Source organism: Schistocerca cancellata, chromosome 1 (genome assembly GCF_023864275.1).
Source record: "Schistocerca cancellata isolate TAMUIC-IGC-003103 chromosome 1, iqSchCanc2.1, whole genome shotgun sequence".
In the NCBI taxonomy this organism is placed as follows: Eukaryota; Metazoa; Arthropoda; class Insecta; order Orthoptera; family Acrididae; genus Schistocerca; species Schistocerca cancellata.
In genome coordinates, this window is record NC_064626.1 from 813,131,655 (window position 1) to 813,156,120 (window position 24,466).

The window sequence follows — 24,466 nt, forward strand, 5'->3', positions numbered from 1 at the left end:
GCTGCACGTTTCGTAACGGGATCGTTTAGTCGGCCGAGAGCTTTACGGAGATGCTCGACAAACTCCATTGGCAGACGCTACAAGAGAGGCAGGCGTTGTGCATCACGGAGAGACTTACTTTTGAAATTTCCAGAGAGTACTTTCCAGGAGGAGTCGGACAACGTATTTTTCCCCCTGCTTACATCTAGTTTAATGACCAGGTGGAAAAAAATTCGAGAAATTAGAACCAATACTGAGGCTTACCGACAATAATTCTTCCCACGCGTTATTCACGGGTGGAACGGGGTTGGACGACTCAGTTAGTGATACAAAAAGTACCCTGCGCCACGCACCATTAGGTGGTATCATGTACATGTAGATGTAGAAATAGATGTATGTGCATTAGGATCACAGCCATTAAAAGTATGTTTCGTTTTGAACCAGAAACTGCTTAGTTTCAAGGAGACCAACGAAAATGAGTCTTCTCGCAGCCGATTTATCACGAGGAATTTGTAATATGTATGCATTTTAATAAACTGAGTACAAATAGTGAAGTAAGTGTATTACAAAGGTTAACATCAAGTAAGTACAGTAGTTAAAAATATTTTGAATAAGTCATTTGTTCTCTTAAAATAGTCACTGTATTGCAATGGCCTGCCGTGGTGGCCGTGCGGTTCTAGGCGCTGCAGTCCGGAACCGCGGGACTGCTACGGTCGCAGGTTCGAATCCTGCCTCGGGCATGGATGTGTGTGATGTCCTTAGGTTAGTTAGGTTTAAGTAGTTCTAAGTTCTAGGGGATTGATGACCTAAGATGCTAAGTCCTATAGTGCTCAGAGCCATTTGAACCATTTGATTTGTACTGCAATGTTGTGATGCAGTTTACATAATAAACTTGTTGTTGAATGTTTAACCGCCAACTGACACAGTGTTATTTGACGAAGGTTTATATTTCTCATAAGTATATGTTTCAAGCAGAATTTGTTTATGTTTTAAGAAGTATTTAGGAAAGGAACGAGAATGGAACTAGTCGATACATCGACTTGGATGAATATACAATAGAAAATTGGATAGAAATCTGTGGCGCAAGCAGCAAGATTATAGAGTATGTGCGAATGTGGAAAGAAACAAAAAAAAAAAAAAAGACTGACGTATGTAAAGAAACCTTTCTTCAGCAAAAGATATTTCTTGCTTCAAACATTTACGCCTTTTAAATTCGTACGTTTGGAGTTCAGAGTTGTATGGGAATGTAATACGTGTAGGACGTAAAGTAGGACAGAAGTTAACATGGGAATGTTGAAATGTGATGCTAGATGAGGGTGCTAAAACTTAAGCGGACCAATGAAGAACGAAATAATACAAAACAGTAAATTTTCAACTTTGGAGTAGTAATCACGCTTTAGTACTTTTATAGATTACTAAATACTGACCACAGATGGAAATTACTTACGTAGTTTTTGTGTAAATAACCCAGTTCAGACAAAAGAGCGGTAAAGTAGGCTTATAATACAGATACTTTTAATGAAATATTCGCTTCAATTTAACGTGAATTTTTGTTAATACTACATGGTAATTAATATGTCAGAGTTATGTGAAGAGAATGGTTAGTGTATATGGAAGTTAAAAGACGAGATTGTTGTTAATTATATGCGTGCACCAAGAACTACGTAAGTGTAGGCTTGACATGGCTGCAACAGTTTATAAATTTTTAATGGAACAATGAAACGCAGCTGAAATGCAATGTTTCCACTTTCACTGTTTAAAGCAGCGGGACGAATAAGTTGTATGAAAAACGAAAGAATACGAATGGCTGATGACTCTAATAGGAAAACAATGTATCTCACTATCACTGTTGCGGATTGTGTTTGTAAAGTAACCAGTTTCGACACTGAAAGAATAAGGACCATGACTCTTCTCCTTCTATTAAATTTCAGAATTATTTAATTAACTGTCACAAAGCCAATGGTTGGCTGAGCATGGGAAGAATCTAATTTTTTGAAAATGGTTACAATTCTGATTGGCCTGTACAAGAGTGTGCCGGTACTAGTCAATCAGAAACGAGAACGGTGAAGCGCTCTAAAAGCTTAGATAGCTCGGTCAGGTACGTTTCTGAAAAGAAGTGGAACGATAGCTTCCGAACAGAACAGATGTGCCGCCTAGTGCTCTGGAAAGTAAAGTAGTATTACGTATAATACATTTTATATAGAAAGCTTTTGGTAGAATTGCGGATTTACCAACTAAATTACTTTTTTTACCAATTTCTGTGAGACTTTTGGCCTATTCTTCAGTGTGTACCGCAAAATCCTAGTGGTGTATTGTATTGACGAATCACAAAGCGTTTGTGGAACAGGGACAATGCTATGTAGTGTGAGAAATAACTGCGAACGAATATCGAGTGAACTTAGATTTTGATTTTGGAAGTTTGCACTCATAACCTTCGCACTCATACGTCTTGGATTTGAAGTCAACACAGATTGTCAGCGTCAGAGAAACTATTTAACGTCTTGTCGTGTACGATGAACTGCGTAAGTTTAGGCTGGATTTGTCAGCAACAATTTGTAAATTTCTAACCGAACAGTATAACGCAGTCGAAACGCAATGTTTCCGCATTCACTGTAAATAGTAATGCTGACCTTTCGAACAGTATACATGATTTCCAAAATCATTTTTAAAGCGTTATGAAGACATTGCGGGGCAACGGCCTTGCCGCAGTGGATACACCGGTTCCTGTGAGATCATCGAAGTTAACCGCTGTCGGGCGCGGTCGGCACTTGGATGGGTGACCATCCAGGCCTCTATGCGCTGTTGCCATATTTCGGGGTGCACTCAGCCTCGTGATGCCAATTGAGGAAACTACTCGACCGAATAGTAGCGGCTTCGGTCAAGAATACCATCTTACGATCGGGAGAGCGGTGTGCTGACCCCACGCCCCTCCTATCCGTATCCTCTACCGAGGATGACACGGCGGTCGGATGGTCCCGGTAGGCCACTCGTGGCCTGAAGACGGGGTGCTTTTTTAAAAAGACATTGTAGATGCTGCCAGTTTTTTTCGCAGCTGTTTTCGTAACAAATTATCTACTGTTGCTTTACAAACTTCGAGATTCTGTACGAAATTTATCGAGATAAGGGCACCAATTATTTGTCAGCACAATAGGCAGAAAGACAGGTAGATTGCGAAGGGGAACGCAACCCCGTAAAGTGAACGGAAAACCCACAGGGACATATTTTAAGACATCACTGATCAGGTAATATAATACCGTAAGAAGGAGCGGGTGTATAAAGTGTAGGAAAAACAAAAGAAAACGAAAGGCTGACGACTCCAATAAGAAAACAATGTGCCTCACTAACACCTCAATGTCACATTCAGTTTTTGTAGCACTGGGATTCCGTTAAATGCTGCCTTACCCAATCATGGCTGAAAACACAAGGTTTACAGTCTTCGTCAGCATTAAAATCTGTAAAAGTTTCATGCGCTAAAAGCGTATATTTTCATTTCTCATCATAAATATGAAGCAATATAAAGGCTCATCATATATTCAGAAGAGCTAGTGGAGCGTTCGTTTTTCGTTATAACAATCCGGCACAGCCAAACAATAATTGTATAATTTTGGATTATTTTACCAGAGAATCGCAAAAGCGAACGATTCATGAAGTTTGGAATTAGAATTAAGCTCTTTCCCGATTTACCTCAGCTTAAAAAATACACTGTGCTGACAATAAACGCATTACTCTTTCGGAGCGAAACCTGAAAACATGCGAATTCTGTTTACTCAGTAGCTTATTCCCGCGTCTGTCAGTGTGCTTCAAAGCCGCTCGTTTTTGGGCGCCTGGCCGAATTAATCGTGCCCGGGCACCGCGCTAATTGGAGCCCGGTTCCGCTGCCATTGTCTGCGTGCCTCATAAGGTCTGCCCGCCACGAGATTCGATCACCCATTATTCAGCTGTTGGTGACGAGCGACCACCTAACTACACCCATTGTCTCGCCGGGCGTATCATCGGCGGCAAGCTAGTCCCATGCCGTGAAACACAACGCAGCTTAACGGCGTTTTGTTGTGTCTGTAGCTGAAGTCCTCTCGTCTGTCACATACGAGGATAAGTAATGCAACACATCTTTTTTCTGAGAGCAGGTCGGTTTTATTCAGGATCACAATGCACGATTTTATTCCTCGCTCTTTTGGGTACAAAATCATATTTTTCAACATACACTACTGGCCATTAAAATTGCTACACCACAAAGATGACGTGCTACAGACGCGAAATTTAACCGACATAAAGAAGATGCTGAGATATGCAAATGATTAGCTTTTCAGAACATTCGCAATGTGTTGACATGAGGAAAGTTTCCAACCGATTTCTCATACAGAAACAGCAGTTGACCGGCGTTGCCTGGTGAAACGTTGTTGTGATGCCTCGTGTAAGGAGGAGGAATGCTTACCATCACGTTTCCGACTTTGATAAAGGTCGGAAGGTAGCCTATCGCGATTGTGGTTTATCGTATCGCGATATTGGTGCTCGCGTTGGTCGAGATCAAATGACTGTTAGCAGATAATGGAATCGGTGGGTTCAGGAGGGTAATACGGAACGCCGTGCTTGATCCCAACGGCCTCGTATCAGCCTAGATACAGGCATCTTATCCACATGGCTGTAACGGATCGTGCACCCACGTCTCAATCCCTGAGTCAACAGATGGAGACGTTTGCAAAACAACAATCATCTGCACGAACAGTTCGATGACGTTTGCAGCAGCATGGACTATCAGCTCGGAGACCATGGCTGCGGTTAGCCTTGACGCTGCATCACGGACACGAGCGCCTGCGATGGTGTACTCAACGACTAACCTGGGTGCACGAGTGGCAAAATGCCATTTTGTGGTATGAATTCAGGTTCTGTTTACAGCATCATGATGGTCGTAACCTTGTTTGGCGACATCGCGGTGAACGCACATTGGAAGAGTGTATTCGTCATTGCGATGCTGGCGTATCACCCGGCGTGATGGTATGGGGTGCCACTGGTTACACGTCTCGGCCACCTCGTGTTCGCATTGACGGCACTTTGAACAGTGGACGTTACATTTCAGATGTGTTACGACTAGTGGCTCTACCCTTCATTCGATCCCTGCGAAACCCTACATTTCAGCTGGATAATGCACGACCGCATGTTGCAGGTCCTGTACGGGCCTTTCTGGATACAGAAAATGTTCGACTGCTGCCCTGGCCAGCACATTCTCCAGATCTCTCACCAATTGAAAGCGTCTGGTCAATGGTGGCCGAGCAAGTGGCTCGTCACAATACGCCAGTCACTACTCTTGATGAACTGTGGTATCGTGTTGAAGCTGCATGGGCAGCTGTACCTGTACAAGCCATCCAAGCTCCGTTTGACTCAATGCCCAGGCGTATCAAGGCCGTTATTACGGCCAGAGGTGGTTGTTCTGGGTACTGATTTCTCAGGATCTATGCACCGAAATTGCGTGAAAATGTAATCACATGTCAGTTCTAGTATAATATATTTGTCCAATGAATACCCGTTTATCATCTGCATTTCTTCTTGGTGTAGCAGCTTTAATGGCCAGTAGTGCAATCTCCGTTGAATGGGACGGCCTTATACCGCCTTACGCGGAGGCTTGTTTGTCTGCATGGTAGCACTCTACTGATCGATGTCGGAGACAACATCCTGCTGCATCAATAACTTCGCCATCGTCCAAGTGTTGCTTCCCGCGGAGTGCACCCTTCATTCTGTGTGGTCTCCTGTAGGTGGCAAGGAACCCACCGGGCACACACCTTTTGAGTACCCAATCTGGTGGACGAGTGAGTCAGCACTACCAACAGAGACGTCCATTTGTTGATTTGTGAGTGTCTGACTGAGATCCATTGATCGCCTCGAGCAAGTGTGCTTGCGCGTTCAACATTGCGGGAGTCACAGCTGCGTGCGGCTGGCAAGTACGCGTGAGACGGATGTGTTTGAGCGACCTTGTTGCAGTGATGACAAACGCTTCTCCCAACGACGCAGTATGCTTTTATTCACTGCCTGGTCATTGTAGACATTCTGCAATCTCCTATGAATATCTGAGACGCTCTGGGTTTTCACCAAAAAGAACTCAACGACAGCTCTCCGCCTGGAACGCACCACCGATACAGAAGCCATTTTGAAGGATACCCACAGCGCTGCCACCTATCAGGACTTCATGAAACTAGGGGCTGAAGCGAGAATATTCCACGATGTTCCACAAACATTTCTACATTTTGCAACAGAAATTGGATGAGAAAAAATGTGTTGCACTACTTATCGAACTCCCCTCTCAGATGATAGCGGTATCAATGAAATTCTTTTTTATGTTGATGCTTGTTTCACAGCAGTTCAGTCAGATGAAACCGTCTCTTCCCCATCCTCTCCCATCGAGGTTCCCTATTATTTTCTCATCTTATATTTTTCTTTCCTCTCCACACTCATAGACAGACTTGTATCCTGTAATTATAGGACGATTCTAACACTGTTTCTGCGATGGTGACTTCTAATGATTCGTTTATGACCTGCCCAACTGAAAAATACACTAAACTACGAGGGGCGTTCAGTAAGTACTGCAACACTTTTTTCGGCCAATTTCGGTTGGAAAAATGCGGAATTTTTGGAATATTCGCGCTTCAGTCCCTATACCTGCATGAAGTTTCGGGAGGCGGCAGTGCTTCATGTAGCCTTCCAAATGGCGTGCGTAAAGGAAATGCGTTCCAAGCAGACAGTCGTGACTGAGTTTCTTTCGGTGGAAAACCAGATGATCGCAGATCATATACATAGACGCTTGCAGAATGCGGCGACCCGGCAGTGAACAAAAGTACGGGGAATCCTTAGGCGAGGCGCCTGTCAGCACCTCAACAAGGTCGCGAAAACCTGTCCGATCTCCTGAATGACGGTCGCCCGCACACAACTGCGACTTCTGCATTGTCTTACACCAGGCCGCGTCTGATTGTCTGCGAACAGCGTATGCAGTTGGCTTCCTGGGGCTAGTACATTTGCAGGGAAATCCGGCGGCATTTTACTTTTGCATCTAGTATTGCAGTTAGACTCCGTGTTCCCTCCAATGGCTGAGTCCTAGTGATGAAGCCAGTCTCATTGACAGCAGTGTCAACTTTCTTGGTGTGAGCAGATGAACTACACACAGGTAAGGCGTACTATGCAGCTGCCTCACATGTCTTGGGCAATGTTGAAGTCTTTTATTTTGCCATGTAACGTCCATTTCACGACCGTATTCTCTTTTCCGAAAGTGAAATGAGCACACTTGAGACTTCTTAGGATTTAGCCTTACTTAATTGACATCACGGTAAAGACCAAGCATATCCGAAGATGGAAACAGTTTTTCTTCTACCCTTTCAGACGTCTTCCCTTGGACAACCACTGCTTATCATCAGCATACCTGAAATGCCTGGAGCTTTTTTGTGTGAATTATAAGCTCTTGAAACATTGTTTTCGCGCCACGAAATGTTTTTGTCAGCAAAGTATACTGGTGACTCGGAGGACAGTGTACGTATCAATAAAATGCTCTTTTTGATAATATTGATGTTTATAGACAGATGGTATTAAGAGAAATTAGTTTTGAAATCCAAGTAAAGTAAAAGAAATCAACTATGTGTACCACCAATGTTATATTAAAAATGCTTTCTTTCATAATGCTTGTATACAGCAGGTCATTATATGTAGATCTACCACGAATATCAGGTTTGCGAAATAAGTGAAGTGACAGCCTCGTGCAAAAACTGACGTTAACATTTAATTTTTTTAGATTAACTTGTAAACATTACATTACATTAATTTTATAGTATTTAACTACAGTACTGGTAAACCTGTATGATTACACAGATTCGATATTTTCAGAAATATTTTGATAAAAAGAGTAACTTTTTGTCTGTTGTATTTGCTTGAACACATTGGTCAACATGTTCCTCCTACATCTCTTCAGGACAATGATCTAGGAAATTCTACGTGGTACTAACTTGAAAGCAAGACGTTTCTCGAAAACAGACTGTGATGAGACTTAAGGACTGATTGTAGTCTACAAAAAATGAGGTACGAGAGACTGGCATATCAGAGTTATTTTGGGCCCAATTCAGTAGTATCTAATGTGACGTAATCTAAAGTTTTGGTAAAGTAATCTCTCGAGAGTGAATGTTTGGCTACTTCCGGGCGCGATCACTTTAATGTTATCAACCGTTTGGTTGTTATTACTTGTAATATTTCCGGTCCTTGCAGTCACTATTACTCGTTTGACAGTTAAAGCACAAGACATACGTAACAGACAGCTGGCATCATTAGAACGTATTTATCGGTGTAAGTCACCAAGCAACGCTGCAGCTGTCGTTTTGTATGCAGCACCTTACAGTTCGGTGGGCCCTTTCATTTAGCTGACGCTCTGAAAGGATACTGGGCTGGTGCATACCCACCAAAATCTATAAGATCATTACTTATTATTCGTTAAACATGATATCAAATAGAAATTTACATAAGTGTAAAAGGTCTCGTATCAATGTACTCATTATGGGGTATTAATGAAATTAGTCTGACAACCTTCAACACAAAACAAAAGCTATAAATAGCCCGACTCGCTTCGTGCATTGTCATGTAGTCGCGAACGTTGCCCTCTGAGAGGGAATCCTACTGAGTGTGATGAGGGTTATGGACTTGGCGGCAGCCAGTGAAGTTTTGTATTGGCGTTCTGGGGAGTTAAACGAGTTAAAGCTTGGCTAACAGCCAGTACACATACATTCGCGCTGGGAGTCTGTGAGCAAGGCAGACACATTACCTGTTATGAAGGTTTTCACTATTGTTCCCTTGTCTATCAAAAGTATATTAACTACATGTGTGGATAACAGAATTTTGCCTATCGATGCGAGCATACGACTTGTGATGACTGTGGTTTTCGTATTTTAAGCAACTCTAACACTGTGAATAAAATAACTGATATCCCATCTGAAATTTGGACCACGTCAATAGTCTTGAAATGGAGACGCCATCCCAGTACAGTTTACAGAGATCTGCGAACTTTTCCAGTGCATCGAGATCCAACTGCAGTCTCAGTACAAATGAGTACAGTTAAGTAGGCATAGTGCTAACATTTGTAGGGGAAGGTTATTATATTACATACCTTTTAATAACAGTAAGCCGGCCGTTGTGGTCGAGCGGTTCTAGGCGCTTCAGTCTGGAACCGCGCGACAGCTACGGTCGCAGGTTCGAATCCTGCCTCGGGCGTGGATGTGTGTGATGTCCTTAGGTTAGTTAGGTTTAAGTAGTTCTAAATTCTAGGGGACTGATGACCTCAGATGGAAGTCCAATAGTGCTCAGAGCCATTTGAACGAATAACAGTAAAAATCATACACGTATGAACGCATGGCGTCTATTGTTTGACATGTCCGAAAGAACGGACACGACTCGGAATCCGCAGCTGTGAGCCGCACGGGGTAGCCGAGCGGTCTTAGGCGCCGTGTCACGGTTCGCGCGGCTCCTTCCGTCGGAGCTTCGAGACCTCCCTCGGGCATGGATGTGTGTGTTGTCCTTAGTGTAAGTTAGTTTAAGTAGTGTGTAATCTTAGGGAACGATGACCTCAGCAGTTTGCTCCCATTAGACCCATTAGACCAAGGCTGCCGGTCTTGCTTACGAGATGAAGGCAGAGCTCACCATCTGCAGCATCATTGACAGAACCGACTGCGGACCTTTGGTGCAGATCCGGGTGGAGGGTCTGAATCAGAGGCTCAGACAGTTTTGTGACCGTGTTGGTTGCAGATTCCTTGACTTGCCCAATAGGGTGGTGGGGTTTCGGGTTCCGCTGAACAGGTCAGGAGTTCACTACAATCAGTTGGCGGCTACACGGGTGGCGGAGGCTGTGTGGCGTGGGCTGGGCGGTGTTTTAGGTTAGAAGGCCTCGGGAAAGTACGGGATGGGCTGCAATCTCAAAGGGTACATGGCAAATACAGGACGTGCTTGGATCAAGGAACAGTCGGAATTGTGAATTGTTGTAGTTGTGCTGGGAAAGACCCTGAGCTTCAAGCGCTAATAGAAAGCACAGAAGATGAAATCGTTATAGGTACAGAAAGCTGGCTAAAGCCTGAAATAAGTTCTGCAGAAATTTTTACGAAGTGTCAGACGGTGTTCAGGAAAGATAGATTAGGCAGAATTGGTGGTGAATTGTTTGTGTCTGTCAGTAGTTGTTTATCTTGTAGTGAAGTCGAAGTAGATACTCCGTGCGAATTGGTATGGGTGGAGGTTATACTTAACACCCGAACTAAGTTAATAATTGGCTCCTTCTACCGACCCCCAGACTCCGATGATATAGTTGCTGAACAGTTCAGAGAAAATTTGAGTCTCGTAACAGATAAATACCCCACTCATACGATTATAGTTGGTGGGGACTTCAACTTTCCCTCGATATGTTAGCAAAAATACTCGTTCAAAATCGGTGGTAGGCAGAAAACATCTTCCGAGATTGTCCTAAATGCTTTCTCCGAATATTATTTCGAGCAGTTAGTCCACGAATCAACGCGAATTGTAAATGGTTGCGAAAACACACTTGACCTCTTAGCCACAAACAATCCAGAGCTAATAGAGAGCATCATGACTGATACAGGGATTAGTGGTCACAAGGTCGTTGTAGCTAGGCTCAATACCGTTTCATCCAAATCCACCAGAAACAAACGCAAAATAATTTTATTTAAAAAAGCGGATAAAGTGTCACTAGAAGCCTTCCTAAGAGACAATCTCCATTCCTTCCGAACTGACTATGTAAATGTAGACGAGATGTGGCTCAAATTCAAAGATATAGTAGCAACAGCCCCCCCCATGAACCATGGACCTTGCCGTTGGTGGGGAGGCTTGCGTGCCTCAGCGATACAGATAGCCGTACCGTAGGTACAACCACAACGGAGGGGTATCTGTTGAGAGGCCAGACAAACGTGTGGTTCCTGAAGAGGGGCAGCAGCCTTTTCAGTAGTTGCAAGAGCAACAGTCTGGATGATTGACTGATCTGGCCTTGTAACAATAACCAAAACGGCCTTGCTGTGCTGGTACTGCGAACGGCTGAAAGCAAGGGGAAACTACGGCCGTAATTTTTCCCGAGGGCATGCAGCTTTACTGTATGATTAAATGATGATGGCGCCCTCTTGGGTAAAATATTCCAGAGGTAAAATAGTCCCCCATTCGGATCTCCGGGCGGGGACTACTCAAGAGGATGTCGTTATAAGGAGAAAGAAAACTGGCGACTACGGATCGGAGCGTGGAATGTCAGATCCCTTAATCGGGCAGGTAGGTTAGAAAATTTAAAAAAGGGAAATGGATAGGTTAAAGTTAGATATAGTGGGAATTAGTGAAGTTCGGTGGCAGGAGGAACAGGACTTTTAGTCAGGCGAATACAGGGTTATAAATACAAAGTCAAATAGGGGTAATGCAGGAGTAGGTTTAATAATGAATAGGAAAACAGGAATGCGGGTAAGCTACTACAAACAGCATAGTGAACGCATTATTGTGGCCAAGATAGATACGAAGCCCACACCTACTACAGTAGTACAAGTTTATATGCCAACTAGCTCTGCAGATGACGAAGAAATTGAAGAAATGTATGATGAAATAAAAGCAATTATTCAGATAGTGAAGGGAGATGAAAATTTAATAGTCATGGGTGACTGGAATTCGAGTGTAGGAAAAGGGAGAGAAGGAAACGTAGTAGGTGAATATGGATTGGGGCTAAGAAATGAAAGAGGAAGCCGCCTGGTAGAATTTTGCACAGAGCACAACTTAATCATAGCTAACACTTGGTTTAAGAATCACGATAGAAGGTTGTATACATGGAAGAACCCTGGAGATACTAAAAGGTATCAGATAGATTATATAATGGTAAGACAGAGATTTAGGAACCAGGTTTTAAATTGTAAGACATTTCCAGGGGCAGATGTGGACTCTGACCACAACCTATTGGTTATGACCTGTAGATTAAAACTGAAGAAACTGCAAAAAGGTGGGAATTTAAGGAGATGGGACCTGGATAAACTGAAAGAACCAGAGGTTGTACAGAGTTTCAGGGAAAGCATAAGGGAACAATTGACAGGAATGGGGGAAAGAAATACAGTAGAAGAAGAATGGGTAGCTTTGAGGGATGAAGTAGTGAAGGCAGCAGAGGATCAAGTAGGTAAAAAGACGAGGGCTAGTAGAAATCCTTGGGTAACAGAAGAAATATTAAATTTAATTGATGAACGGGGAAAATATAAAATAGCAGTAAATGAAGCAGGCAAAAAGGAGTACAAACGTCTCAAAAATGAGATCGACAGGAAGTGCAAAATGGCTAAGCAGGGATGGCTAGAGGACAAATGTAAAGATGTAGAGGCTTATCTCACTAGGGGTAAGATAGATACTGCCTACAGGAAAATTAAAGAGACCTTTGGAGATAAGAGAACCACTTGTATGAACATCAAGAGCTCAGATGGAAACCCAGTTCTAAGCAAAGAAGGGAAAGCAGAAAGGTGGAAGGAGTATATAGAGGGTCTATACAAGGGCGATGCACTTGAGGACAATATTATGGAAATGGAAGAGGATGTAGATGAAGATGAAATGGGAGATACGATACTGCGTGAATAGTTTGACAGAGCACTGAGAGACCTGAGTCGAAACAAGGCCCCCGGAGTAGACAACATTCCATTGGAACTACTGACGGCCTTGGGAGAGCCAGTCCTGACAAAACTCTACCATCTGGTGAGCAAGATGTATGAAACAGGCGAAATACCCTCAGACTTCAAGAAGAATATAATAATTCCAATCCGAAAGAAAGCAGGTGTTGACAGATGTGAAAATTACCGAACAATCAGTTTAATAAGCCACAGCTGCAAAGTACTGACACGAATTCTTTACAGGCGAATGGAAAAACTAGTAGGAGCCGACCTCGGGGAAAATCAGTTTGGATTCCGTAGAAATACTGGAACACGTGAGGCAATACTGACCTTACGACTTATCTTAGAAGAAAGATTAAGGAAAGGCAAACCTACGTTTCTAGCATTTGTAGACTTAGAGAAAGCTGTTGACTGGAATACTCTCTTTCAAATTCTAAAGGTGGCAGGGGTAAAATACAGGGAGCGAAAGGCTACAATTTGTACAGAAACCAGATGGCAGTTATAAGAGTCGAGGGGCATGAAAAGGAAGCAGTGGTTGGGAAGGGAGTGAGACAGGGTTGTAGCCTATCCCCGATGTTATTCAATCTGTATATTGAGCAAGCAGTGAAGGAAACAAAAGAAAAATTTGGAGTAGGAATTAAAATCCATGGAGAAGAAATAAAAACTTTGAGGTTCGCCGATGACACTGTAATTCTGTCAGAGACAGCAAAGGACTTGGAAGAGCAGTTGAACGGAATGGATGGTGTCTTGAAGGGAGGGTATAAGATGAACATCAACAGAAGCAAAACGAGGATAATGGAATGTAGTCGAATTAAGTCGGGTGATGTTGAGGGTATTAGATTAGGAAATGAGACACTTAAAGTAGTAAAGGAGTTTTGCTATTTGGGGAGCAAAATAACTGATGATGGTCGAAGTAGAGAGGATATAAAATGTAGACTGGCAATGGGAAGGAAAGCGTTTCTGAGGAAGAGAAATTTGTTAACATCGAGTATAGATTTAAGTGTCAGGAAGTCATTTCTGAAAGTATTTGTATGGAGTGTAGCCATGTATGGAAGTGAAACATGGACGATAAATAGTTTGGACAAGAAGAGAATAGAAGCTTTTGAAATGTGGTGCTACAGAAGAATGCTGAAGATTAGATGGGTAGATCACGTAACTAATGAGGAAGTATTGAATAGGATTGGGGAGAGGAGAAGTTTGTGGCACAACTTCACCAGAAGAAGGGATCGGTTGGTAGGACATGTTCTGAGGCATCAAGGGATCACCAATTTAGTGTTGGAGGGCAGCGTGGAGGGTAAAAATCGTAGGGGGAGACCAAGAGATGAATACACTAAGCAGATTCAGAAGGATGTAGGTTGCAGTAGGTACTGGGAGATGAAGAAGCTTGCACAGGATAGAGTAGCATGGAGAGCTGCATCAAACCAGTCTCTGGACTGAAGACCACAACAACAACAACAACAAGTAGCAGCAGCAATTGAGAGATTCATACTTCATAAATTGGTAAGGGATGGAACTGATCCCCCATGGTACACAAAACAGGTCCGAACGCTGTTGTAGAGGCAACGGAAAAAGCATGCGAAGTTCAGAAGAACACGAAATCCCGAAGATTGGCTAAAATTTACAGACGCGCTAAATTTGTCACGAACTTCAATGTGAGATGCCTTTAATAGGTTCCACAACGAAACATTGTCTCGAAATTTGGTAGAAAATCCGAAGAAATTCTGGTCGTATGTAAAGTACACAAGCGGCAAGATGCAGTCAATACCTTCGCTGCGCAGTACCGATGGTACTGTTACCGACGACTGTGCCGCTAAAGCGGAGTTATTGAACGCAGTTTTCCGAAATTCCTTCACCAGGGAAGGCGAATGGGATATACCAGAATTTGAAACACGAACAGCTGCCAGCATGAATTTCTTAGAAGTAGATACCTTAGGGGTTGCGAAGCAACTCAAATCGCTTGATACGGGCAAGTCTTCAGGTCCAGATTGTATACCGATTAGGTTCTTTTCAGATTACGCTGATACAATAGCTCCATACTTAGCAATCATATGCAACCGCTCGCTCATCAATAGATCTGTACCTACAGATTGGAAAATTGCGCAGGTCGCACCACTGTTTAAGAAGGGTAGTAGGAGTAATCCATCGAACTACAGACCTATATCATTGACGTCGGTTTGGAGTAGGGTTTTGGAGCATATACTGTGTTTAAACCTTATGAATCACCTCGAAGGGAACGATCTATTGATACGTAATCAGCATGGTTTCAGAAAACATCGTTCTTGTGCAACGCAGCTAGCTCTTTATTGGCACGAAGTAATGGCCGCTATCGACAGGGGATCTCAAGTTGATTCCGTATTTCTAGATTTTCGGAAAGTTTTTGACACCGTTCCTCACAAGCGACTTCTAATCAAGCTGCGGGCCTATGGGGTATCGTCTCAGTTGTGCGACTGGATTCGTGATTTCCTGTCAGGAAGGTCGCAGTTCGTATTAATAGACGGCAAATCATCGAGTAAAACTGAAGTGATATCAGGTGTTCCCCAGGGAAGCGTCCTGGGACCTCTACTGTTCCTGATCTATGTAAATGACCTGGGTGACAATCTGAGCAGTTCTCTTAGGTTGTTCGCAGATGATGCTGTAATTTACCGTCTAGTAAGGTCATACGAAGACCAGTATCAGTTGCAAAGCGATTTAGAAAAGATTGCTGTATGGTGTGGCAGGTGGCAGTTGTCGCTAAATAACAAAAAGTGTGAGGTGATCCACATGAGTTCCAAAAGAAATCCTTTGGAATGCGATTAATCGATAAATATTACAATTCTCATGGCTATCAATTCAACTAAGTACCTGGGTGTTAAAATTACGAACAGCTTCAGTTGGAAAGACCACATAGGTAATATTGTGGGGAAGGCGAGCCAAAGGTTGCGTTTCATTGGCAGGACACTTAGAAGATGCAAGTCCACTAAAGAGACAGCTTACACTACACTCGTTCGTCCTCTGTTAGAATACTGCTGCGCGGTGTGGGATCCTTACCAGGTGGGATTGACGGAGGACATCGAAAGGGTGCAAAAAAGGGCAGCTCGTTTTGTATTATCACGTAATAGGGGAGAGAGTGTGGCAGATATGATACGCGAGTTGGGATGGAAGTCATTAAAGCAAAGACGTTTTTCGTCGCGGCGAGATCTATTTACGAAATTTCAGTCACCAACTTTCTCTTCCGAATGCGAAAATATTTTGTTGAGCCCAACCTACATAGGTAGGAATGATCATCAAAATAAAATAAGAGAAATCAGAGCACGAACAGAAAGGTTTAGGTGTTCGTTTTTCCCGCGCGCTGTTCGGGAGTGGAGTGGTAGGGAGATAGTATGATTGTGGTTCGATGAACCCTCTGCCAAGCACTTAAATGTGAATTGCAGAGTAATCATGTAGATGTAGACCAAAAATTTCCAATTTTTTCCGCAGCTGTGATACAAATTATGTAGATTGAGGGTAGAGGGGGGGGGGGGGAGAAAAGAAAGGAAAGGGAATGAACAATGACGTCGGTAGCATAGGGACTTCATGCGGAATCAGCGGCGACGAGGGAAAATGTATGGCTAGACGGGATTCGAACTCAGGATCTCCCGCTTATTAGGCAGCACCATTAACCACAGCCCCACCAGGACACGGTGTTTTTCGCATACCGGGGTAGTCCGCGCAATTGCGATAAACATTGTGTCCGGGTGGCGCAGTGGTTAATGGAGCTGCCTAATAAGTGGGAGATCCTGAGTTCGAATCCCGTTCTGCCACACATTTTCACTCGGCGCCGGTGATTCCGCATAAAGTCCCTATGCTGCCGACGTCAATAATACTTTCTCTGACCTTTTCTTCCTCCCCTCTCCATCTTCAATTTACATAAACAGTAAAATCGTATGGAGTGAAGGACGCGCCGATAATCGGGTGGCAGGTGCTGTGACATCTGACAAGGGAAACCCCCCATTGCACCTCCCTCAGATTTAGTGATAAGATAGCCCATGGGTAGCCCGTCAAAAACTGAGCACAGATGAACCATGAAAACAGGCAGAATGTATATCTCCTTCGTGTCCCATTTTTTTCTCACAAAATTATGAACTGTCCAACCGGTCATTCGATGAATTCAAATTTGTATATGTGTCGTGGTGTAATGTCCGTCTGCAACAGCAACGTGTAAGAAAGGGAGCTCCAGACGTTTGCACCTCCTATTTGTTCTACACAAGTACCACATATTATGACTCTTGCATTCCAATCTGGAAGTTTTGACTCTCGAATTTGTGGCGAAACAAGCGCTGTACCATTTGAGAAATACAGAGGAGAGCGAGTGTGCAGGGACTAACCACAGTTCACTGCTATTTGCGCCACGACATCATAACGTGCCTGCGCAGAGCATACAAAGTATTGCGCCAAATGTAAGGATGAAGTTAAAAATTAATGTAGCTTTTCCAAACTTTGCCAATACGTGTTCAAGTATATTAATGTGAAAATTGTTAAATCTTAGAGTGATCAGATGAGCATAATTCCGTAAATACTTTGTTTTAAGTGAAAAAGAAGTGGTACTAAATAATGAAGCTAGGAAGTCGAAAATTGTACAGAAACTTTTACAACTTGATCGGAGCAATACTTTGATCAAAATCGATGTTTTTACGAAAAACTGAAGGCGCTAAAATTTACACTCAGAAAGATGAAAAGTCGTATGAAGCTTCAGTTTGATATAAAAACATTAACTATGTGACCCCATTAAGCTGCCTTAAATAGTTTTCGAATAATCTATTGAAAACTAAATTTGGAACAAACACTTCCTTATCTGTTATAGATTAAGTATCATTTATGTTAATGATAGAAAGTTCTGATTACAACACTTGATTAAATCCATTAAACAATAGAGCCATAACAAATTTTAAGACTTTGATGTAAATAACAATCAATACAAGGTCTTTTAAAGATGCAGTACAGAGGTCATGCTCTACTGTCGGTTCAGTTCTAAAAGCTCTAGCCGGCGAAGTTTAAATGCAGTTGAGTTATAACTTTTCATGTAATTAAAGCCAACGTAACTCCATTCAAATAAAAATTACGAAGATTGTTCATTAATTCATGACCGAGTTATTAAATAATATGTGCCAGAGAAAGAGGCCATTTAGATGCTGCTAACGGGCCATAGAGAGGATAACGGCCGGTGTTCCCTTCGGCTGTCCGCTGCGCACCTATATAAATACGGCCTGAAAGGCAGTGACAGTTCACTCCGCACCCAGCTATCAATCGGTTCGCGACAGTCAAACGCCGGCTTTCGCGCTGCCTCGGGTGACGTTACAGCCAAACTAAACTCATGTTTTCGATACAGATAGGATGTGAACTCGCGAGGACTGTGCACCGTCCTGGATCGTTTAGATTTCGCGGAAGTAACTGTTTGTGTGCTGCCCGCAATGTTAACAAAACCGCATGGCAAATGGTGATATTATTTTCCACTTTTGTGGTTCAAATGGTTCAAATGGCTCTGAGCACTATGGGACTCAACATCTTAGGTCATAAGTCCCCTAGAACTTAGAACTACTTAAACCTAACTAACCTAAGGACATCACACACACCCATGCCCGAAGCAGGATTCGAACCTGCGACCGTAGCAGTCCCGCGGTTCCGGACTGCAGCGCCAGAACCGCACGGCCACCGCGGCCGGCCCACTTTTGTGGCGAGCAATTAACTTTCATTATCAGAAGTCAAGGTGAAAGACACCAGGGAACTTACGGTAGAGATCGTCTGTGGATTGCTCATAGTTCTGTTTATAATAGACTCATTATTATTATTATTATTATTATCAGGAATATTGCTACGTTGTGTGTGTGAAAAATTTATTGAACATATTGATCAGTTAGAACTAAAAACTTTTATTTATAATCATAGTTCCTGATCCCGTTGCGTAAATAGAGAGTAAAAACATTTGTTTCAGTGAGTACCAGAAGGGTGTGGACTTGCAGACTAGAAACTATGATCAGTTTGTTCTCCATCGGCCGGCCGGAGTGGCCGAGCGGTTCTAGGCGCTACAGTCTGGAACCGCGAGACCGCTACGGTCGCAGGTTCGAATCCTGCCTCGTGCATGGATGTGTGTGATGTCCTTAGGTTGGTTAGGTTTATGTAGTTCTAAGTTCTAGGGGACTGATGACCTCAGAAGTTAAGTCCCATAGTGCTCAGAGCCATTTGAGCCATTTTTGTTCTCCATCGCTTTCTGGCTGACCGCAAAAATAGTTTTCAGTGTCTCCTAAAAAGACGGCGCCGCTGCCTCACATATTCATTTGTTGTAATATTTCACACCTATCTATTTGTTGCCGGCCACGGTGGCCGAACGGTTCTAGGCGCTACAGTCTGGAACCGCGAGACCGCTACGGTCGCAGGTTCGAATCCTGCCTCGGGCATGGATGCGTGAGATGTCCTTAGGTTAGTTAGGTTTAAGTATTCTAAGTTCTAGAGGACTGATGACCTCAGATGTTAAGCCCCATAGTGCTAGCGAATGAGCTGGGAGCATTTATACTCCCTCTGTCGGGTGTGTTACAACTGGATGTAGGTCACTGTCACATAATCAGCTGTGAAAACTCCTCATTGTGCTACACCGTGTACCAGCCCAGTCAACCACTAATAGTAGTGTCGGTGGCTGGCCATCATATAACCTGACTGTTGCAAAGGCCTACGTGAAGATCAACTCACAACAATGATGTCCGAAATGCTTGCAACTGCAGTCTGTAAACTGACTCGTCTGCACACTATGGTTGCAAAAATTTCATAACATGTGTTTGAAGATTTTGACCTTTTTTACGTGTGTTGCCCTTGAATAACACTGTACGCACGTTTAAAATTAAACTTTTGGGCTAACACGATTCTAGATGATTCTTGAGACGTCAAACTATTCGTGCGTTTGAAACGCAATTGTATTAAAAGTATACGTCGTTACGTCATGCACCATCTTACCTTAGCAAAAAATCTTGCTGAGAACCCGAGAACGTTCTGGTCCTACGTACAGCAACTAAGCGAGTCAAAGGCTTCTAACCAGTCAGTCATCGACCAGTCTGGTGTGGCAAGAGATGAAAGTAAAAAATAAGATGAAATTTTAAATTTCACCTTCAAGAAATAATTCACGCGGGAGGATAGCACAAACATACCATCGTTTTACCGTCGCACGGACTCCCATATGGAGGGCATCTGTGGAGCAGAGAATGAACCGGAATAAAAGCTACCAGGTCCGAATGGAATCCGAATCCGGTTCAACAGAGAGTACGCTGCGGTATTCGCCACTTGCTGTACCTTTATAGCTAATTTCTTGCCAGCTCAAACTCCCAGCAGACCGAAAGAAACCGCAGGTGACTCCCGTATATATTGACACGACAAAAGTCATGGGATACAGATAACCACATATACAGATGGCTGTAGTATCGCGTACACAAGAGATAAAAGGGTAGTGGATTGCCGGAGCTGTCATTTGTACTCAGGTGATTCATGTGAAATGGTTTCCGACGTGATTGTGGCCGCGACCTTGAACGTGGAGTATCAGTTGGAGCTAGAAGCATGGGACATTCCATTTGGGAAATCGTTCAATATTCGAGATACACACTGTCAAGAGTATGCCGAGAATATCAAATTGCAGACACTACGTATAACCATAGAAAATACAGTGGCTGACGCTCTTCACTTAACAACAAAGAGCAATGGCGTTTGTGTAGAGTTGTTATCGGCAAACCTCCATGTTTTGATTTCTTTAATTCCTACTCCAAATTCTTCTTTGGTATCCTTTACTGCTTGCCAGCGTATACACTTAGGAACAGCGGGGATAGGCTACAATTCTCTCTCATTCCCTGTTCAACCACTGTTTCCCTTCCTTGCCCCTGGATTCCTATAACTGCTGTTTGGTTTCTATACAAATTTGAAATAGCCTTTCGCTCGTTGTATTTTACCCCTGCTACCTCCAGAATACCAAAGGGAGTATTCTAATCAACATTGTCAACAACTTTCTTTAGGTCTACAAATGCTATAAACGTAGGTTTACGTTTCGTTAACCTTTCTTCTAAGATAAATTGTAGGGTCAGTATTGCCTCGCGTGTTCCTTCATTTCTCCGGAATCCACACTGATCATCCCCGATCTCGGCTTCTACCAGTTTTTCCATTCGTCTGTAAAGTTTCATGTTAATGTTTTGCAGCCACGGCTTTTTAAAGTGGTAGACCACTGGCGACTAACCCAACCTTAAGAAGAATATTCCAGTCTGAACTTAGGATTCTTTTGCTACCCACAATCAGTTTCAAACAACATTCTGTTGCTAATACTAACGAAGCGATACTAATTCTGGGGTCTTTCCTTGGACGCTCCTGCAGTTTACTAATATCTTGGGAAACTTTTCCATATCCGATCAGCGAGGACTAGAATTCTCTGAGAACATTATGACTGATGTAACTTCGATTTTGGCCGACAATCCGTCTCTGATGTCAAGAGGGGAGAGGTGCTATAATCTAATAAATACCTAAGTGCACGTCACACGTGATGAAAAGCCACTGCAACACAATTCTCCCAGTAAGGTTGAATTATTGAAAAGTAAAGTGTTCTTAAATTGTCTTTGGAAGTGTTTGCACCCTTATTCCCTTCGTACAAACTTCTGCTCTCCGTTCCAACATCACCTATGCTAAGTAGCCTAGAAGACTTGCTCCCTACCACTCCGTTAAAGATAAACTAGCAAATGTTAGACCACAGTGTCGTCAATGTCCTGAGTGAACAACGCAGGTTCAAAAAATGGCTCTGAGCACTATGGGACTTAACATCTGAGGTCACCAGTCCCCTAGAACTTAGAACTACTTAAACCTAACTAACCTAAGGACATCACACACATCCATGCCCGAGGCAGGATGGAACAACGCAGGCCATACCTTCACACAGGGCTGATGGGACGGACAGATCTCTCACTCCCGATTTTGGCTCCGTGTAGATGGAAGCGAAACACAGGGTGAGCCTCTTAGATTCGCGAGAAGTGCACTTTTATAATCGTAGACAGCTGGCCTGTAGCTGTGGCAGAGCCGCCCATTACCTTAACACCTGCGGCCGATAGCGATGTGTGGGAGTCATCCCAAAATGCACAGAGGGCGGTGAGCAGTCTGTACGTCAATGGAAGAGCTGCTGTTTCTCAGCGCTGCGATCAACTTGAAACGTCCCCTTAGAACAATTTATACACGACTGTGCTTAAACTGACACACAATGTTTTTAGCGCAACGCAATCTGACTTTCAAAAATCCCTACAACAGAGTGGCCCTGACTAACATTAATCTATACCTTTCACAAATCACTTACCTCACCAAAAATCTTCGTTACTCGAACTACTGCAATACAGCGAGCGCCACTACTGCCAGCTAAATAAAAGATTCAAACTACTGAAGGCACTAACTACTGATAGGCATAGTTAGCAAATGAAAGATTTTAATAGAGAACAAACATTGTATTTACCTTAATAGTCATAATATATATATAGCAGTTCATAACATCCATTCTGTACTCAAAAATCCGCCATCTCATTTCCCACATCCACCACTGCTGGCGGCTCACCTCCAACTGCGCAACGCTACGCGCTGTTCACATCCAGCTGCCCAACACTACAATGGCGAGTATTACAAGAATGCAAAGCAGCCACAGACTGCACACAGCACAGCCAGTGATTTTCATACAGAGCGCTAGATGGCGGTGGCGTTACCAATATAAGAACCTAAACAGCCTACTTACAAACTGATGACCTGAAGTGCCGGTACCCTCGTTCCATTTGTTGAGAAATGGCTTTCCACAGGGAGACGCACAAGGGTCTGACTGTCTTTGAGAACGAGCTTCTCAGATCCTGTCATGTTCTCGGGTTGCTGCTAAATGAACAATTCCTCGGCGTAATTCGCTTTTCTCAATAGACCACACTCTCATCAGTGAGGATGAATTTATTAACGTTAGGACAAAGAATGGCCAGGAGACAGCTTTATGCTAGCGATCAGTGATCACTGTGGCCATCTCCTACTGCTGATGACATCATTTAAAAAGTTGGAGATGTGAATAAGCGCTACTAGTGACTGTTTTTGGAAGTAAAATGACCTTGGAGGGCCACTTCTAGGCGGTTAAGCAGTAAAGAAAGATTATTAACAAAAATGTTACCCACAGCGAACTGGGATGCTCAATTAAAGTGTTTCTTTATCGAATAAAATCAAGGAGTAGTGCCCCAAATGAACTGTAACACCCCTCTAAAGATGACTGACGTAGAACTGTGTTGAGAAACATCTAAAATAACTAATATTGAACAAAGTTCCACAGATCGATGGAACGCCTATCAGATTCTACTCAGACTATGACGAGTTCTAACAGAACACGTTTGGACTTGAACTATACACTGTCTCATCAAAAGTATTCGGGTATCCCTACGTAATGTGGAATTGCTCACCGGAGATAACGATAGGCGGCCCGCTAGTATACAAAGAGGCGATGGAGTATTGCGCTATCAGCAGAGAAGCTATAACAGCACAATGAGTCGGTCACTAGAGCTCAGTGACTTCGGACGTGTGCTACTCATTGGGTATCATCTGAGGAACAAATGCACCAGGATATCTCAGTCCTTGTAAAACTGCCCACGACTATTCGAGATGTGATTTTAACAATGTCGTTTATTCCATTAGTAAACACAGTTAAACAATTGACAGAGAAGTTGAATCTCATACTCTTTGGAGGCTCAAAATATTTCTATACATTTTTACGCAAAGCCAGTTGATAATATATTGACCTGTTTGCTTAGTCTAGCACGGTCTTGCGCAAAAGGGGGAGGTATCTTGTGGAAAGCATGTGGTCACTATTCAGATTCAGCAGCAAACTATCACATGCAATGTCTGAAGACGAGCGGAAAGACAAACTCTACAAAAGCTACGTAAGACAAAAGTATACAGAAATTTTCGTGGTTCAGGAAGTGAGCAGTGTTCTGTACCGCCGTTTTACATGCGTGAAACGCCTCTAAATATGTTATAGAGTTGAAGGGCTTGTAAATGAAAATTGTTACAGACGAGTACTAAAAATGAGTGCCGTTTCCGACTGATCGAAATACAACGTTCGCAAGTGTGAGGCCCAGAAAAAGTTTCCAAGAACATCGGTTTTAAGCTGGCTAAATTTCATAATGTCTGCCGTGAAGCGGCGGAAATCTATAGATTGGAATTATTTTAAAAGGATGCTTACGCCCAGTTTCGAAGTATCTGTAATTGTGTGAGGCACAGCCACACTCGTTACAATGCTCTCGAACGTCAGTGTAGAATCGGATAATGTAAGAACTCAACAAACTATTGAATGTAAGTAGGGCGGAAGTTACAATTTGGAAGCTATGTGGTCTTGCCTAGCAGCCACATAGTTAAGTCCCCATTCAAATCAGAAAATTCGACAGAAATAATGACCTCTGTTATAACAATTACCTGTGAAAAAGAAATGATTAAACTTACTTACGAAATAAAACATTCAAATACCCTTGTGCAACATGGACACAGCCGTTCTGAAGGAACGTCCGGTCGCTTCCCAGTCTTCTTGCAAACAAAATAACTAAAGGCCGCGCGGGATCCTCTCCGAACAACTGTAGTGGTGGGGGGTAGCCCATGGCCACCCTCTGCTCGCAAAACTGTTAGCTTTTGCACGTCCTTGGCCTAGCCTCCCTGTTCCTACTCTTTGCCTACCCCCAACAAAATTGAAGTTGGTAGAACATTCAGAAACCCACTACACCTCTTTGGTTGTCTGCAACTTCATTCATAAGATTCATAACACAGGTCTGCGACATAAAAATTGTTTGAAACTTACTAAGTGATTTTTATAATGTTTTCAACGCTGA